This window comes from Brachionichthys hirsutus, chromosome 14 (genome assembly GCF_040956055.1).
Source record: "Brachionichthys hirsutus isolate HB-005 chromosome 14, CSIRO-AGI_Bhir_v1, whole genome shotgun sequence".
Lineage (NCBI taxonomy): Eukaryota > Metazoa > Chordata > Actinopteri > Lophiiformes > Brachionichthyidae > Brachionichthys > Brachionichthys hirsutus.
The window spans coordinates 9,594,297-9,607,823 of record NC_090910.1 but is presented as its reverse complement, the minus strand read 5'-3'; positions in this window follow the sequence as shown (position 1 = coordinate 9,607,823).

The following is a 13,527-nucleotide window of genomic DNA, read 5'->3' as shown; positions in this document are numbered from 1 at the left end:
ATCCAGTGGTTTTCCATAACAATGCAAATTAAAGAGGGCATAGCCGAAAGAGACAAGACTTGTTATTTTCCATCCCAAAGACAGAGATTCTTTGCAACAAACCTGTCTGCCTGCTATATGTGTATTCTTTGTCAGATTTTAAATCCAAACTTTTTCTGCAATGAAAGAGGACAAAAGAATGTGTTGCCTTTTTGGCAACACCCAATAATTTATGTTCCAATGGAAATGCTTTCTTTTGGCAGATTGGTGAAGGTCTGCTTTAATCAGGAGTTTGAGTTCTGGTTAGATGGACAGAGGTGTATGCCTAATATGAGCATCTTTTAAGCAGTACTCCATAACATCACTAAAAGACAATCCTACATCTTGTACTGTAAATCTATTCCAACCAAAGTCTCAGATTTGAAACTCATGATCTGGCTGTATGCAATGCGAGTATTCAGATGTTTTAAGTATACGTGGAAGTGGAAATTGTCTCCAATAACAATAACATGAACAATAAAAATAACTATTTGTATGGAACCAGAATATCATGTTGTTGTTTTTGGAGTTTGAACTAATTACAGCAAATTTAAAGGAATAAGAAGATATTAACCTTTGAAATCGTGTTGAGCAGCATGCAGAAATTTAAAATTTAAATATTACATGAGCATGGGCAAAGTTATATCTAAGGAGTGCTTAATTGTACTTTGGTATTTTCCATGTCTGCTTGTATCTCTACTTCAAATACACAGTCTATAATTTATGTGGCCTCCACGACTTGGGTAATAATATTTGTCTGTGGGTTAATGAATGATGCCACGCTTCTTTATTTTCACTGGAGTCAAGAGGCTGCAGTCAGTGACCCACAAATCAGTGCTGGTGAACTACTTAACTCAGACTGTTGTTTTATTCAGTGCGCTGGCGAGAAGACGGAGGGGCGGGGCTCTAGTCTCATCCGTCACTACGATTGGACGATGAATACTCTTTTCATTCGCCATTGGCTGCTCCACGCTGTCACTCCGCATCCGCTCCCGCCGCTTCGCGTGCACGCGCGCGCTAAAAGAGGCACGTAACCGCTCGGAGACTGTCTGGAGTCTGTCTGAAATTGATAAAAAAAATTGGAGATTGAGTTTTCACGTCGCTCTGCACATTTACAAGGAAGCCTCCCAATGGAACGGGAACCCCCCCCCCCCCCCCCCCTGCTCCGCTCACGATCCGGCACGTTCAGAGAAAAATATTTTTTAGATAAACGCTTTGAAAGTTTTTTTTGTTCCCCCCCCCCCCCCCCTCCTCATCCTCCTGCGGTCCATCAGCAGAGAGCCCTTCACGTATAGACAGGTAAGTGCAACCTGCTATGGTGGATGCTGTAGCTGTACAGCCAAAAAGTGAATGCTAGCCGTGCGTATTTGTAAAAAAAATAAAAAATAAAAAGTTCATTTTTCCAGCCTGAAATTTTCATTTTTGTGCTCGACTGTAAATTGGACCGGTTCATTTATTTTGTAGTATGCTGTGTATTTTCTTGCTTTCTCATAAATTCCAAACTGTATTTTTTATTTTTTGGGCGGCTTCACACTTCTTAAGGAGGATCCGCAGGTGACGCACCTTTGCTGACGGGTGTTGTTTATTAACCCCCCCCCCCCCCCACCCCCCACGCGCGCGCGCGCGCTAAAGCTACACCTGTGACTCAGCAGACACCTGAAGGGAAACCTTTTTTAAATATCTTTCAGATGCACCGCCACAGCAGTTTAGAATGCCCTTTACCCTGCACTAATTAGACTGATCTGAACTAATCTATGTGACCCTGGTGAGGTAATATGAATCCTGGATGATAGTTTGTTTGCCCCCCCTTCCTTCCTGTTCTTGTTTGTGCTCTCTGCAGGGGATGAGCAGGCAGAGTTCCAGAGGGATGTACCACAGAATGCAGCTCCAGTTCAGGAAGGTTGGTTTCTTTCCATCTTGAAGGCCATTTATTAATCTGTCAAGAATGTGTCTCCTTCCCTCCATTTTTTTTATTTTATTTTAGCTACTTGCAGTAGATTCTTTCCCAACAGGTATCATGAAACATATTTCAAGGCCTCACAATTATCAAGTTTATAGCAAATAAACAAAAACAAATGCATCCTCGTCATTTTATTTTCTTTAAATGCTGTTGTTGAGTTTGGCAAATGTTGTGTAGGATGATTTTATTTCAATCCCAATTAGTATTTATGACAGTTTAATTAGAACCGCATACTTTTGAAGATCTTAGTTGTTGTACTATTTCCTATGAATCTCACTGTGGGTAAATAATATTTCTAAAGCCAGTTGTGGTGCAACAGCAGTTCATGTGCACCTGATCTTCTTCAGTCTGATTTAGATGTGTGCTCTGTTGCTGTCTTTAGTCATATGATTTAGGGGGGGGGGGGGTCTTCCTCCCTCCTCTTGGCCTCTGCTTTGGGCAAGATGGCTGCTGCAGCATTGCTGTTTCCCATGACGCATTTGATCTGACGTGAGCTGAGAAAACATGGAGATGCATTGTACTTGTGAGGAAGACTACAACCACCCAATCACATATTGTTACACATACAGTGCATTTTATAATTGAAATTAATTTGGATGATTTGTCTAATCATTAGTGACTATCGTATTGCCAATGCAGCCTGTTAGATAGAGGCTGTCAGTGTTTTTTTTAGAATTGGACGTTTACTGATTTGATTTTTGTCTTTGTTCTCGGAATGCTTTGTGGGATTATTCACCACCAAATGCTGCTAAAGTTATTCAGATTATCCCATAATTGATTATTTGGAAGCAATAACATCTCTTCATATCTCATAAATGTCAGTGGCGGCTTATTCTTTTTGAAATATTTGATAGTTATCGACGTTAGTGTCTTGTGTACACACTTACTGTATGTCCGTGATACGTACTTACAGTATTGTCACAAATTACATTCCAGCTCTCCAGCTGCTTGAAATAAATGAAAATAATATATTACATGAAATTACTTACCTAGTCGAAAGTGCATTGTTAAGGTGTAAACACAAGTATTTTATACATTTCGAAATCGCTGAATTTTAGATCCTTTTGTATTTTTGCAGCATTTTCTTTGAATTTAAATCTAATTACTGTAATTACTGTAACTCTGTTTAATCCATTCGATTGCCTTGCTGGTTCGTGAAAAAAGGAAAGTTTAATGTAACAGGTTGCATTTTAACACCTGCTGTACTCATGTATGCCAGTGGCTGTAATAACAGCCAGTGAGACTCTTACTATAATAAAAACTTCATTCTAAATGTCATCATCATTAAAAGACATTAGAGCCTCTTGTTTTCCAATAATATGTATTTTTCTAAACGGGAACCTGACCTATTATGGGTTTGGTGAAACACTTTAGTTTCATTATTATTGTATGTTAAAATGTTGTATATTTTAACACATTTGAAAAGTCGAATTGCAGAAATACGGAGACGAATGATGTTTTTACAAAGTAAAAACTGCTGCAGCTTTTTCTTTTTTTAAACCAATCACAGTCCACTCTTCGCACTAAAAGTAGACAAAATGTCACTAAAAGTGACATTTTTACCCAGAGAAGTGCTTCTAGTCTGCTGATGTTGTTTCCTACTGAGTCTGTTTATCTGTGTCCTATCAGTAACCAGCGTAGACGGATCTCTTCATCATCAGCTACTTGGTGTAACTCATCTGCTCCCAGGCTGCCCGTTTTGTCTTGTCCTGTTGAATTGCTTAATGGTTTTGAGTTTTTGGTGATTATGTTTTCATTTGAGCTTTCAGAACACGCAGTATCTCTGCAGGCCCAACCCAAACGTTATCTCCAGTGTCTGACGGAGAATTGCTATCAGACAGGTAGGAAGAAATAAAGAAATGAAAAGTTGAGTTATAGGATTGTGAATTTTTCCTGGTAACTTATGGTGGTATAATTTTGTTCTGAATGGGCGTGGTTTTTTTTTAACCTGCTTTATTAAATAAATAGTACATTGTCAAATTATGAGTTTTTTTGAGGGTTTGGGTCGATTATTGCTCATGTACTCAAAATATTAAGGAATTTTGATTGCTAAATTAGTCATAAGTTACATATACGGCATAGAACTTTATTTTACGGGTTGCATCATGTCATGTCGTCATATCAATTTAAAATTTAACTTCATCTTAAATTTGATATTCTACATTTTCATTTACGTATAACAAATGCAACGCACCCATTTTTGAAAGAACACTTATAAAGCATAACATGCTGTGCTTTTGTATTTTTCTTATTTTTGACATCACTCCTCACGTTGGTCTTTCCTTTCATTTTTCACAGGCTATCCATGGATTCTTGCAGCCTCTCGTGCCTTTTTTCTTTTTTGTCTTTGATGCTGGAGGGCGTCTGCGCAAATGGTAAAGTCTGTTCATTAACGCACATTTGGGCACGTTAAAAGTTGAGAAAAACAGTTCTCGAATTCTTTAAGGTGCAGCAGTGGGTGGATGTAATTTGCTTGAGGGGGAAATAGCTGCTGACCAGATGAGTGTTTACAGACATAGCGCTCTGGGTTGCAATTTCAATTCTAAATGTTCAGATGTTGAGAAATAGCTAATCAGATTTCAGTCCTGCCGTTCGCTCGTCAGCAGCGATAATATTCTGTGAACCTAGATGATCTCTTCATAAGATAATCATGGATATGGATCTCACAAGTTTCACTTGAGGCTTAGCCGGAAAATGCTGATGCAAGGCGGGCTCTGAGTCTTCATCCCGTTTTTCTATTTGCTCATCCCCTCCGCCCACCGTGCAGTCACGAGGTCTAACATCACGATGATGTCTGGAGAGAAACAGGCTTTCATCTAACGCTGGCTGAGCTATAATGAGAAGATTTCTTGGGTTATTTCTGAGCCCAAAATTTGAGCATGCATCAAAGCGTTGTTCAGCACCTGGCATTGTCTGTTGTAAACAGCGGGACGTTTATCTCGCCGTTCTCTGCTGCGTGATGACGCAGTTTCCTTTGACATTGGGTTGGCATATTTAAAATCTTGCCCTTTGCTGCGTTTTAAGGAGTGCCCTGGCCGCCTGCCAAAACGTGGGATCCATTTGCCTGTTCCTTCCTGAGAGCACAGCTGCACAGCCGTGACCCTTAGCTGGTCCTAGCTATCGATAACTCAAAGGCAGCAGCGTCCATTTTAGATTCTGGCAGTTGTGAGAGAGAAATTCTAATGTAGCTTGTAGAAAATGATATCTGAAGCCACAGCGTAAATCTAGTTAGAAATCGGCATGGTTGTTGTGGAGTAGGAAACTTTTCACTGAACTATAGCTTTAACAAATAATGCAGAATATACGGGCACCTGAGAAAAATACTAAAATCGAGAATTGTATATGAAATTGTAATGGAATTGTACACCTACGTAATTGTTTATGATTAATGTTTACATCCTATCTGCGTGATGTATTTTAATTTTGGACAAGTTAACCGACTTCAGCATAAATATTTCCCTTTTTATTTACGTTATTTAAAAAAAACAATTTTCGATGGATTCTGCAACGTGATTTACAGAAACTAACTATAAAGATTTAAATGACGCAGTAATTAAATTCCATGCAGTTTACTCCCTACCGTAATGTTAGGAAAGTGAAATTATTAGCTGTGAAAATATTGTTTGCGATGCATGGCCTGTTTGGTTTATTTCGTATTCATCGCAAAAGTGATCCAAACTTAAAGTTCATTAAGAACTTGAAATAAAAAAGTAGTGCGTACTTAAACAACACAAAAAAAATTCCAGATGCATTAAAAAGATCGGTTTCATAATCTTACGATTTCTAAATTTATCAGAGATCGATCAAGACACACACATTAAATTACCAGGTTGTCATGTATTCTAAGCATTTTCAATCTGCTAAAAATGTTTGTTAACCTAACTAAAGAAATTATAATGTCGTTTAGAAATTTTGTGTGATTTGTGCGGTCTGTTTACGTATAAGTTATGAAACTTATTATGGCTATTATTATTATTGCATAAAATAAAGTATGCACGTATATTATAATTCTAAAATCAAATTGTTGTAATATAGTATTGTACTCCTCATGTATAATAGGCATCATGACAAAGCAATGAGTGATATGTAATACAATTGCGTTAATTGACATACATTTTTTATTTTATAAAATAAAGTTGCACGGAATGTAAATTTACTCAAAATTTTAAAATCTGTCAATTGCGACGTTTATTAAAGTCCTGTATTTGCTGATGCAGAGCTGCTATCCTGAAGAGATGGAAGGTTTTATGTGACTTTTACATCTGGAATCTTTGTGTTTTTTTGCACACTGGTCCGACCTCGTCTGAAAACCCAGACTGTAGCCTGACGCTGTGTAACGCAAACAGTGGATGCCAGAAACGCACGAAGCTGGACCTCTTCTCTGTCGTCACGGAACCAGATGGGTAAAAGTTACCTTGGCATGCAGCTTGTGTTTTTTGTTTCATAGGGAAAGTAAGCAGGTTGTAATTAACTATTTATTTATTTTTTGGACACCCAAACCTGCTGACCTTTTTTTTTTAAACAAACAGCAGGTCTACGTCAGCGTATTTCCATGTTCCAATATTGCAACCGGCAATGTGAATATTTTGCAGTTGTAATCGTACTTGCCCACACTAAATAAACATTCGTGTGAATGTTTAAGATCACCACAGATGTTTTAGCGGCGGTTTTATACATATATTGCCTGCATAGAATAAAAACATGTTATATTTTTATCGAGTAGATGCTGCAACCCATCATGTTTTTTTTGTTTTTTACTGAAATACAAATTGTGAGGTAGCAAATTGATCATGGGTCAACAGCAACATCTTTGCCTGGAGATTTGCAGACTTCATGTTTATCATTAGCAGCCAGGCCACCGGTTTGAATTTCAGGTTCAGCCACAACATCGATATCAGTGTCACATGAATAGTAGCTCCTCATCTGAATTGCACAGCGACTACTCTGCGAGTAATAATCGATTACTCAAACTACTCTTGTTGAGCTTATACAATAAACGCATCACTTGGTTTGTACGACTGCAGTGGCCACCTCAGCCCACCTGCATTCATTTTGCATTAACACAGACTTGTCTGTGTACATCCAACGTCTCTATTCCCACTCAGCTGTGCACCATCCACAGATTCAGAAAGGTTGGAAAGTCCAACACGGACTATTAAATGCAGTGTGCTCGTCTGCAGCGCCCCAGTAAACAACATAAATAAAGCTGTGGGCTTTATTTATGTTGTATTGCTTCATAAAGATTTGAAGGTTAAGCACCTTTGATGGACGGCCTTTCAGCAGGTCTTATGTTAAGCAACAACTATGTGGTTTTTACTTCATGTCCTCTGCACAAAGCAATCTGATTGGTTCCCTAACATTAACACGTCGGCGCTGTATAATGTGATTGTTAGATAATTACATACTGAATGCAGTAAAATTACAAAAATACAAACTTTGTCTCCCAAACCTGTCCTGCTGTCAGCAGAAGCTTTAATGCAGGTCAGATCCTATTTATCCTGAGTATTAAAGGTTTAATGTACAAACCAGCTGTCACATAGACCTTGGCCACAACGTGATTTAAAACCTGATGGTAAATAAAAAACATCCTAATAATGAAGAAAAATCATTGTTTTTACCAGAGTAAATTAAACCTGGTCCAGACGATTTAGTAACAGGCGGAATGATGTGGAATAACGTTTTTTTGATGTTTTCTTTCAGAACTGAGCTTCAGATATAAAATAACATTTCATTGATTAGTTTTGATAGTAAGCTGTGTAATCTTCAGCTGGGGACTTGGCGTAAACTCCTGAAATCAAAGATTTCTCTCATTATGTAATGAATATTTAAAAACTAAAACATGCATCATTAAAATGTACCAGTTTGAGAGCTTTCGCAGAAGTTCCCTCCGTGAAACTCGAAGGTGTGCTTGCATTTTCCCCTCTAATTGGGGCTTATCTTAACACACCTGGAATACCTGCTTTCACCGTGCCATTTTGACCTTTTGTGAATTAAGGTGGCAAGTCGGTGTCGGAGCTCGTCAAGCACGCGGCCCATCATAGCAAGGAGAGGCTGCACCATGACTAATTAGTAAATCTCGCTCCTCTTCAAGGTGGGGGGGAAAAAAGAATAATTTCCTTTGAAGAAAGGATGGGGGGGTTGATGAGTAAATACCCACCTGCACCAAGTTCCAGTAACCTAATAAGTCTCCCTGGACTTTGAAAGTGAATATTTCATATTTCACTGATCTCTAACAGCTTTTCTGCATATCTCATATTTGACTCCGTAAGCCATCTAAGATGAGGAAAAGGAAACACAGACTGCGGGGTCTCTTTCCTGTCGCACAATGGCGTGGAAAGGTCAGGCCTAATGAAGTCGGGGGGGTGTGACCCCTGCCATTCAGTGACTTTGCATGGGCTCCCGTCCCACCGCTGCAGCCATGCCAGTTAATCCCTTTTTGATCCTAATTGATAGGCATTAACATGATCCTTATCCCAGGAGCTGTGTTTTGTCTTCCACAGCCCTTCTCTCCGGGTGTCGGTGACACAAAGTGTGAAAGTGTTAAACCAAATGTGAAATTGATATTTTTCATGTTTGTGTGCTTAAAATCGGTCTGTGCTTCTAAACACTCGCACGAAAGTGCTCAGCGTTGAGCGTTTGCCCTTTGAGGCTCTTAACAGGACTTAGCACATGACCTCCAGAATCCGACTGCGATTTGAATGGTACCAGTCCATTCCCAGTTTGTTTTCCTTTAAGGGCTTTCATCTTTATTACCAGGTGATTACTACGTTCAACTGTTAACTAATTGCCCTCTTTAAAGAGTTTGCTCTGACGAGTCGGGGCTTGCTTTGAAAAATGTTAAGCAAACTATTTCATCTGAGAACATACTTAATGAACAAACTAACAGTTTATGTTATCATCATTTATAGGTTTGTTTCTCTTAAGTGGCGGTTCGTGAGCAGGGGCAATTGCATGACCTTTGCTTTTAACAAAATTAAGTTTGAAGTGACTTATAAGGTTTCTGCGCCACATCCTGAAGAAAGTTTCCATTAGTGAAATAAAATATTCCTTGAATAATGACTTCTGATTCTTGGTTCAGGGTTTCATGGTCATGTGACTGTCCTGCTATAATGGGATGGCTGCTTTAGTTACAGTGACATAATGGGAAAACGGCGCTTCCGTGGCAGAGGTTTGCGCTCTGTAAGTCTTTAAATTAACTGCATTAGATCTCTTTCATAGTGCAACATTAAAGTGTCATTCTTTTTCACATCTGTGTTGGTTTTAAATTTACACCATTGGCATCAATATCAATTTCAGTAATTTGCCCATATGGCACGGTCTCAAACAACTTTATACATTTTTAATCAATCTTATCGTGAAGTGACTGAAATGGAATTCGGTGAAAGTGGTGGAGCAGTGGTCAGCACTGAACTTCTTAAAAATGTGGAAATAAAACAATATGATGATCGCTTAGTTTGATCTTAATAGCTTTGCAAGTGTTTAATGTATGAAAGCAAAGATTCAACAGAAATAATTAACAGTAATGTTAGAGACGGGTCCAGCCATCATTATCAGCATAACCTTGAAGTAGACTTGATTGATCAATACATTAATTGTTTTCATCACCTCATATTTCTAAGGTTGCAACATGGAAAGCTGATTAAATTATAGACAGAACTCAGAGCAGCATTCATTGCATTTGAAAGCAGCGTTTGACCCTCAGAATTTGACTCCATCAGGATAATTAACTACAATTTGGAATCGCATTGCTACTATTCTTACTTTGATTGATACTTATTTCTTCCAAGGCACACTGTCTTTTCTCACCAACTCAGTTTCATAGTAATCTGTCAAGTTGCTCATGCGTGACGACCGAAAATGGTCCCCCCAAAAAAGAAAAGAACTCCCCCCCCACCCCCTTTATTCAGATCCAAATTGGAATGAGTTCTTCTGTGCTGCATGCCCCACCCTTCCACCAATGTGGTCTGATCGCATTAATGAACCCAAAGAGGCTTTTGTAAAATCATTTCCTGTTTGTTGTGTGCATCTGATGCCGTGCTTTCCTCCTTTATCTGTGATTTCATCTTCACTGTAGTAGTAGTAGTAGTAGTACTAGTAGTAGCAGTAGTGTGTACTTTCGAACACTGTGGATCGTTTCCTTCTAAACTGAGTAATGATTGTGGGCTCATTAACTTATGACGGGCCGGATTCACATCAACCCTTGAACTCTCATTTGAGCGCAGCAACTTCTAGATGTTTAAACGTCGATCACGTCGATCACGTGGCAGGACAGAAGCCAGGTTTTAACCCTTTACGTGGACAACCATAGGTTCTCTCAAACCTGCACAATTAGGAAGTTGCCATTGCGCTCAGCGGTGTGCAACAACCCACTTTGGGTGGAAAGCGGCAGGTGTCGTGTTGGTTCTTGTTGGCTTCACACAGCCCCCCCTGGAACGGCGTCCTCGGGTCTCCGTAGGATTGACTGTTATTTCCAGCTTGTTTGTTGCAGTGAATAATGAGTCCTCTGTAAAGACTGACGACATAATTTGGTGATTGCTGTTGAAAAATAACTAATTATGGAGCTAAGAAACTGCAGATTGGGACTATGCTTGTGTTCTTCACTTGACTGGCACCACCTGCCCTTTTATACACTATGTCGCGCTCCACTTACCGAGCTGGTGTTGGCCGGGTTTGTGCAAGCCCCCCCCCCCCGCTGCAGACACATGCACAAAGAATCAATGGTACGTTGGTATTTGGTAATGCTGTGGGCTTTTACAGGTTTTGTTTACCTGTAAACAAAGAATTAGAAGTTGATATACAGGGCCGCTAGTTTTATGGAAGGGGGCTTGTGTGATGGAGACAGGAAGAGGCCATCCTTCAGGGTCGTTGTCCTCACTGATATAGTTCAGACGGAGAGCTCTGAAGACGAGGTATTTTTCTGGGGAGTATTTGTCATGTGTGTGTTTTTTTTTTTTTGCTTGACCTGCAGCTGGAAGAGTTGTGCTTTTTTTTTTTTTTTCTTTTGCACTGTCTATATAAATAGTTTTCTGCAAAATTTTGGGAATAAACATTTAGTAGGGCAGGAAGCACGGTATTTGATCATAGGAAGACTATGAGGAGGAGCGCTTTCAGTTCTGGAGTCATTCTCTACACCGCTACATTACATTTTCCCCTCCACACTACCTGCTTGAAATGTGGCAAAGTAGTTCATGAATATAAAACAGCCTTCTGTTTGTAAGACTTCCGCGTGAGGCTGCCTGAGCTTGTAGAAATACGGGTTTAAACATTTATGCCTGAGTTGCAGTGGTGTAGCAAGTTCAAATAAATTAAGTGAATTCTAAAAATTGTCATAACATTCAGCTGTGTGAATAATAATTGGCTCGTACCTACAGTGTGTTTCGGATTCCGCTGAAACAGTCGATCAAAAAACTGGCAAAAGGAAGTTGTTGTTTTGTGTGTGTGTGTGTGTGTGTGTGTGTCGTGAAGTAGCGTGTGAATTGTTGTCTTCATTGTTAAACCGAACGTGCAGCAAGCTACAACGAATACGCTCTCTCCGTCACGACTGAGCAACGCAAACATTATTTAACCCTTTAGACTTGTTTGCTAGCTAGTTCTACGGATCAGCTGTGAAGTCATAGCAACCGCTAGAACGCATAAAGGGGATGTAATGTGATGGGTGACCAAAAAAAAAAAGGTACTGTCGCCTTGAATAAAACTTCCTCCTCAGCGTAAGACTGTTGGAAATGTTTGTATAAAACTAAACAAAATGGGTATTTTATTGTATAAATATTACATAGTGCGACTTGAACACTGAAGTCTCATCTTGCAACTTTTTGGCGTATCTCGCCTTGTATTTTGTATTCCCTTCCAGTTTAACCCCACCCCTAAAAAACATTTTATCATTAGTTGCAAGGCCAAAAAGTTCTTCGGCAAACAAAGAACAAAGAAAAACAACATCAGCCGCAACATTTTCTTTCTTGGGAGCTTTGACTCGGTGCTGAAAGAAACCAAAGTAGGCGAAAGTGAGCAGCATCGTTAGAGAGGACGGCCATTGCTGTTGGCAACTTGACTGTCCAAGCTGTGTTAATGCATGTCGGATTCACTTTTGACTGCGTCTGCAAGAAGTCTTCAGCATTATCGTCTCTGAAGTTTGGTAGTTTTTGCTACTATTTGGTGTAAAATAAGTCCCCCCCCCCCACCTTAGCTTTATCCCCCGACCAGCAGAACCCAGCGTGGCGCCTGCCGTATAGTTTATTCTCGATATTCTGTGATTGCAACTGCTCGTCTGAGAAATGGCCCAGATGTAAAACAATGGTGGGGCGTTGCTGCATCACAGCAGGGATGAGAGGAGCGAGTTGTCATGTCTGAAGTAGATCTTTTAAGATGTGGAAGTCTACAATCATTTCCACTCTTCTTGGCGTATAGCTGTCAAAATCATGCAAGTAGACTGTCATTCCCTTTTTTTTTTTTAAAGAATCTGCTTGTTTCCCTTTGCCGTTTGCACATATTTGGCTAGGGTTAGGTTCATTAATGGGGTGTGACCACAGTTCTTAATTTCTCTATGAGCTTTAAATGGAGAAGAGTTTTGTGTTGTCTGTTATTTATAATGAAGAATAAAGCAAAAAAAAAAAGCAAAACTAGAGCATTTTGAGATAGAAGAGGAACAATGACTTATACTTCTGTTGCAATACCTTACATAAAAAGATGCGTTGTGGCAAACCCAGGATACCTTGCATTTATTTTTAAAGCTAAATTCAAGAGGATGTAAAAATTACAAAGACTTCTGATGCTTTAGAATCTTTTCTTTTCATTCTAAAGCTGATAAGAATATAAAAAAATTTGCCTCGGATGTTCTGGAGCTCTACCAATAACCTTTTTCATCAACAATTAAAATCTGGATATTTTTTAGTTAAGCCCATGAGGCTGGTAACGAGGTCTGTCTGAAACTTTGAATTTGTCTTCGGACTGAATTGTGTATTCCTGCTGTGTGCAGGTATAAACAGAGTTTAAAGAGGTGACGGTAACTGGCTCATCATCAAGGCTTCCCTTTTATGATTGGTGGATATCTTTTAATCCCAGTCCTAAATCTTAAAGATCATGTGATTGGTTGTTGTTAGATCTATGTGTGTGCAGAACTGTTTTGTGTACATAGAACTTCTTTCATCACTGCCCCTTGAGCTCTAGTATACTTTATATAGACCGCTATAGCTCAAAAGTTTGAGCAGCACATTTTTTTCTTGGCATAGATGCAATCCAATATGAGCAGACTATTCAATCCGGCTCCACGTCTCATTGCTGCTCCTTCCTATTTCTGGGAAAACCGTTCACGATCAAGGTCAGCATCACCTTTTCCCACTAACGAGGTTCTTTATTTACCAAATTTCCTTGTGGACTTTGAGAGGAAAACAAATCACGCATAGCAGAGCATATAATCTGAGCCAACAGATTTCCAAAACCCTACATTGCACACATTTTCTGCTTTACCTGCAGAACCATCTGTATTAAATATGTTAACACAACATTCCGGTCTGTACTGGACTTAAAACATGACCTTCTGGAGTTTGTTTAAT